Source organism: Psammomys obesus, unplaced genomic scaffold (genome assembly GCF_907164565.1).
Source record: "Psammomys obesus unplaced genomic scaffold, mPsaObe1.curated_primary_1811, whole genome shotgun sequence".
Taxonomy (NCBI): domain Eukaryota; kingdom Metazoa; phylum Chordata; class Mammalia; order Rodentia; family Muridae; genus Psammomys; species Psammomys obesus.
In genome coordinates, this window is record NW_026587216.1 from 40,401,889 (window position 1) to 40,408,368 (window position 6,480).

A 6,480-nucleotide genomic window follows, 5' to 3' on the forward strand; every position below is an offset into this window, starting at 1 on the left:
TATATGCTGACCCAACATTAACCATAGTGTGAAGCTTTTGCATGTTACTTTAAAGTAGATTGCTTGACTGTACTTTCTCAGTAGGATATGCCCCAACAAGTAAAAGTATTACCATTATGAGTTAGATAATAATGATGAAAAATTGCTATTGTCCCCTAGTCACTGAACAGTCACCAAGGGCTCAGCTGCCTCCCCCTCAAGCCCCTTCTCTTTCTGAAGCTCCTGTCCTCCCTGTCCTCTCCTGTCCTTCCCCCTGCCTGCCCACCCTCACCCTCCCACTGGCTCCCGCTCCCTGCCTGCCTTGTCCCTTGGTTGCCTTCAGGAACCTATTATTTCCACAGAGGAAAAAGAATCCTATCTTATGTCTGTTATCTAGAACCTACACTCTTTCGACCCCTTTGTGGATGCAAGTAAGGGTGATGACCTACTTCCTGCTGGCATTGAGGATTATATCCATATAAGAACTTTGGGCAGAGTGCAGGGAATCTTAAGAAAGAAGGGGGAGATGAAAGACCTGGAGGTGAAAGGAACTCTGGGGAAGAGCCTTACCAGGCCACAGAGGAAGACAATGCAGCCACTCCTGGTGAGACCTGATAGACTAGGATCAGAGGGAAGGGGAGGAGGACCTCCCTTATCAGTCGACTTCTGGAGGGGCAAGGTGGGGAAGAGGGAGGGACAGTGGGATTGGGAGGGAAGTAGAGAGGGAGCTACAGGGAGGATACAAAGTGAATAAACTATAATTAATAAAAATAAACATAATTTTTAAAAAAAAGACCTGGAGGGGAAAGGAATTCCACAAGGAGAGCTACAGAACCAAAAACTCTGGGCACAGAGGTCTTTTCTGAGACTTATATGCCAACCAAGGACCATTCATGGACAAAAATCTAGAACCCCTGCTCAGACATAGCCCATGGCATCTCAGTGTCCAAGTGGGTTCCCTAAGAAGGGGAACAGGGACTCTCTCTGACATGAACTCAGTGGCTGGCTCTTTGATCACCTACCCCTGATGGGGGAGCAGTCTTACCAGGCCACAGGGGAAGACAATGCAGACAATCCTGCTGAGACCTGATAGGCTAGGTTCAGAGGGAAGGGGAGGAAGACCTTCCATATCAGTGGACTGGGGAAGGGGCATGAGAGAAGGAAGAGGAAGGGTGAGTTTGAGAGGGAACGAGGGAGGGAACTACAGCTGGGATACAAAATGAATATGTTGTAATTAATCTAAAAATAAATTAATTTTTTAAAAAATAATTCAACAGAGCAATGGGACAAATTCAGCAGACAAATGGGAGGTGCATTGGATGTAGGAGAAAACAAGTAACACGACAGGAGCCTACCGCAGAGGGCCCCTGAAAGACTCTACCTAGCAGTGTATCAAAGCAGATACTAAGACTCATAACCAAACCTTTGGCAGAGTGCAGGGAATTATATGAAAGAAGGGGGAGTTTGTATGATGTGGAAAGGATAGGAGCTCCACAAGGACCAAATATATCTGGGCACAGGGGTCTTTTCTGAGACTGACACTCCACCAAGGACCATGTATGGATATAACCTAGAATCTCTGCTCGGATGAAGCCTGTGGTAGCTCAGTAACCAACTGGTTTCCCATAGTAAGGGGAACAGGGACTATTTCTGACAGGAACTCAATGGCAGGCTCTTTGACCTCCCCACCCCCCCCAAGGGAGGAGCAGTCCTGCTAGGCCACAGAGGAGGACTTTTCAGCCAGTCCTGAAGATACCTGATAAAACAAGGTCAGATGAAAGGGAAGGAGGTCCTCCCCAGTCCGTGGACTTGGAAAGGAGCAGAGAGGAGATGAGGAAGGGAAGGAGAGTTTGGGAGGGAATAAGGGAGCGGGATACAGCTGGGATACAGAGCTGTATAATAAAATGTAATAAAATGTAACTAATAATAATGTTAATAAAATGTAACTAATAAAAAAATAAAAAAGAAGATAAACAAAAAAGAGGACCCTGGGTAAGATGATCAAACCTCACTTACAAAGACAAATGGGATGGACATTAGATGTAGGAGAAAACAAGTAACAGGACAGGAGCCTACAACTGAGGGCCTCTGAAAGTCTCTACCTAGTAGTGTATCAGAGCAGATACTGAGACTCATAACCAAACCTTTGGCAGAGTACAGGGAATAATATGAAAGAAGGAGGAGTTAGTATGACCTGGAGAGGACAGAAGCTCCACAAGGACCAAATATATCTGGGCACAGGGGCCTTTTATGAGACTGTATCTCCAACCAAGGAACATGTATGGATATAACCTAGAACCCCTGCTCGGATGTAGCCCATTGTAGCTCAGTATCCAAGTAGGTACCCTAGTAAGGGGAACAGGGACTATTTCTGACATGAACTCAATGGCGGACTCTTTGACTCCCTCCCCCACCCTCCAAGAGAAGAGCAGCCCTGCTAGGCCACAGAGGACATTGCAGATACCTAATAAGCTAGGGTCAGATAAAAGGGGAGGAGGACCTCCCCTATCAGTGTACTTGGAAAGAACAGGAAGGAGATGAGGGAGGGATGGTGGGATTGGGAGGGAAGAAGGGAGTGGGGATACAGCTGGGATACAAAGTTAATAAACTGTAACCAATATTAAAAAAATAATCCAGCAAAATTCCTTAAACATGAAAGTGAAATTTTGGAATGAACAAACTGTAATTAATATAAAAAATAAAATTAAATTTAAAAGAATTTATTATGAGATAAAAAAATAATAATAATTCAGCAGAGCAATGGCAGGAAGACCCTTACTACTATCCAAGGGATCGCTGTTGATTCTGATAAAAAAAGAAACCAGTGGAGGTGTTTAAGAAGAGAGTCGCCTCCAAATGGTACTGTAAGTGAGCATCCAGAATGTGGAGAACTAGTTCAGCTACAGGTGACCAGCCAAGAACATACATCAGTTCCTGATAGAGATTGGACTGCTAAGAATGATCATCTGAAGCAAGGTTCAGGGATTTTAAGTGCTTATGGCTCTGAAGCCATAAGTGAAGATTTCCTTGCAATTAGTAGAATTTCCGTTCTTTCCCTTGTCACAGGTTTAAAAACCTTACACCTTGAATAATGTAACCATTTGGGGTCCACATTTTTAATTAAATTTTTATTTTTTAATATTAATTATAGTTTATTAACTTTGTATCCCAGTTATATCCCGCTCCCTTCTTCCCTCCCAATCCCACCATCCCTCCCTCATCTTCTCCCTACCCCTTTCCAAGTCCACTGATAGGGGAGGACCTCCTCCCCTTTCATCTGACCCTAGCTTATCAGGTAACTTCGGGCCTAGCTGCAAAGTCCTCCTCTGTGGCCTAGCAGGGCTGCTCCTCCCACGGGTCAGGGGAGAGAGGAGTCAAAGAGCCAGCCATTGAGTTCATGTCACAAACAGTCCCTGTTCCCCTTACTAAGATACCCACTTGGATACTGAGTTCCAATAGGCTACATCTGAGCAGGGGTTCTAGGTCATATCCATATTTGGTCCTTGGTTGGAGATACACTCTCACAAAAGACCCCTGTGCCCAGATATATTTGGTCCTTGTGGAGCTCCTGTCCTCTCCAGGTCATACTAACTTCCCCTTCTTTCATATGAATCCCTGTACTCTGCCAATGGTTTGGTTATGAGTCTCAGTATCTGCTTTGATACACTGCTAGGCAGAGCCATCAGAGAGATGCAAATCAAAACAACCCTGAGATTTCACCTTACACCCATCAGAATGGCTAAGATCAAAAACTCAAGTGACAACATATGCTGGAGAGATTGTGGAGAAAGGGGAACCCTCCTCCATTGCTGGTGAGAATGTAAACTTGTACAACCACTTTGGAAATCAATCTGGTGCTTTCTCAGACAATTAGGAATAGTGCTTCCTCAAGACCCAGCTATACCACTCCTAGACATATATCCAAAAGATGCTCAAGTACACAACAAGGACATTTGCTCAACCATGTTTGTAGCAGCTTTATTTGTAATAGCCAGGACCTGGAAACAACCCAGATGTCCATCAGTGGAGGAATGGATACAGAAATTGTGGTACTTTTACACAATGGAATAGTACTCAGCAATTAAAAACAAGGAAATCACAAAATTTGCAGGCAAATGGTGGGATCTAGAAAAGATCATTCTGAGTGAGGTATCCCAGAAGGAGAAAGACACACACAGTATATATTCACTTATAAGTGGGTATTAAACCTATAAGATAGGATAAATATACTAAAATCTGTACATCTAAAATAAACAAGAAAGAGGACCCAGGGTAAGATGATCAATCCTTACTTAGACAAATGGGACAGGGTCCACTTTTAACTTGGACTGGTGTAACTCCTTCATGCAATAAACTGTAAAGAGCCATATTAAAAAAAAAAAGGATTGCTGTTAATTTTATTATGAGATCACTGTCACCATGAGATAAAGCCATTGAGCAAGAATCATAACTTCCAGCATGGCAAAGTTAGATGAGAACCTAGAAGCCTTGAATTTGAATTAGGAGTATCAGCATGCATGACTCATAATGTATTTTATCCTGAAAAAAAAAAAAAAAAAAAAAAAAAACAGAAAAAACAGAACCTTTCTCACACCTTTGTCTGGTAGAAAGGCTAGGAAACTCTAGAAATATACATCTGTTATATATAATTTTTGCTAAAAGTGTTTACAAATACTTGTAAAAATGGTAAGTCCAGGTCTAGAGATTTTGGAGGGGGGGTAAGGAATGAGCCTGGAATATCTTACCAAGTTTAAAAAAAAAACAATGGAAGCAACTAACGTCTGCCAAAGTCACTGTGTTGGAGAGCTATGAGATCCCTCAGTTTACTCTAAGGAGGTAAGAGTATGCAGGGAGTGGTCTGGGCATGAAGGAGTTAGCATGCTCTTGTTCATTGCTAGTCTTCAGCAAAGCAGGTGTGCCTCCTTATCTGCATATTCTTGTCAGCCAACAATCTACCAGCTCTTGGTAAAGGTACATTTCCCTTTTCTTTTTTCTTTTTTTTCTAATTTTTTATTTTTAAATTTAATTTTATTTATATATTTATTTATTACAATTTATTCAATTTGTATCCCTGCCGCTGCCCCCTTCCTTGTCATCTCCCAGTCTCACCCACCCTCCCACTTCTCCCCCTAGTCCCTCTCTTAGTCCCCTGATATGGGAGGACCTCCTCCCCTCTATCTGACCCTAGCTTATCAGGTCTTATGAAGGCTGGCTGCATCATCTTCCTCTGTGGCCTGGCAAGGCTGTGTACCCCCCTCAAGGGTGAAGTAATGAAAAAGCTGGCCACTAAGTTCATGTCAAAGAGCTCCTGTTCCCCTTACCAGGAGCCCACTTGGAGACTGAGCAGCCAATGGACTTCCTTTGAACAGGGGGTTTAGGTCCTCTCTGTGCATGGTCCTTGGTTAGAGTATTGTTCTTTCCAGGCAACTCTGGGCTCAGATATTTGGGCTCTGTTGTTCTCTTTATGGAGTTCCTGACCCTTCCAGATCTTTCTATCTCCCTCTTCTTCCATAAGGATTCCAGCACTCTGTCCAAAGTTTGGCTATGAGCCTCAGTATCTCCTTCAATACCTGGTGGGTAGTCTTTCAGAGGTCCTCTGTGGAAGGTTCCTGTCCTGTTCCTTGTCTTCTCCTACTTCCAATGTCTATCCTTTTTGCCCTTCTGAATGAGGATTAAATATCTTCTTAGGGTCCTCCTTGTTTAGCTTCTTTGCTACTATAGATTTTAGTATGTTTTTCTATATTATATGTCTAATATCTACTTATAAAACACATATATCATATGTGTCTTTCTGCTTCTGGGTTACCTCACTCAGGATAATCTTTCCTAGTTTCCACCATTTGCCTGCAAATTTCATGATTTCCTTGTTTTTAATTGTTGAGAAGTATAGCACTGTGTAAATGTATAATACTTTCTGTATCCATTCCTCCATTGAGGGGCATCTAGCTTGTTTCCAGATTCTGGCTATTACAAATAAAGCTGCTAGGGACATAGTTGAGCAAATGTCCTTATTGAATGTTGAAGATGCTGATTTTTTTTTCCGTTGTACACTTTTGGCTTCTTTGTCAAAAATTAAATTTCCATAGGTGTGTGGGTTTATTTCTGGGTCTTCGATCCGATCCCATTGATCCACCAGTCTGTTTTTTTTTTCTTTTGAAGATTTTACTTTGTGTCTTTTTAACACCCTTTGACTCTGTAGGTGTGTTATCAAAACTATTTTTTATAATTAAAAATAGACTGGTGGAGTCACATCAATTGGACTTGAAAATGTGAGATGAGAAAGTTCCAACTAGTCAAAGATGTGGCAATTTGAACAGTAATGAAAATAGTGAATTAAAATATCTCAGGTATGTTTAAATTCGTGTTTAATTTAACAGGAAATAGACTAATTGTCTTGTAAACCTGTATAAAGAGAAAGAAAGAAAGAAAGAAAGAAAGAAAGAAAGAAAGAAAGAAAGAAAGAAAGAAAGAAAGAAAGAAAGAACTAATATATACCCAGCT

At 41.9% G+C, this 6,480-nt stretch overlaps 1 pseudogene; it reads left to right on the plus strand.

Moving 5' to 3' along the window:
• Nucleotides 1-361: 361 nt before the first annotated feature.
• On the plus strand, nt 362-2,949 carry LOC129673429 (eukaryotic translation initiation factor 1-like; annotated as a pseudogene).
• Nucleotides 2,950-6,480: the final 3,531 nt, after the last annotated feature.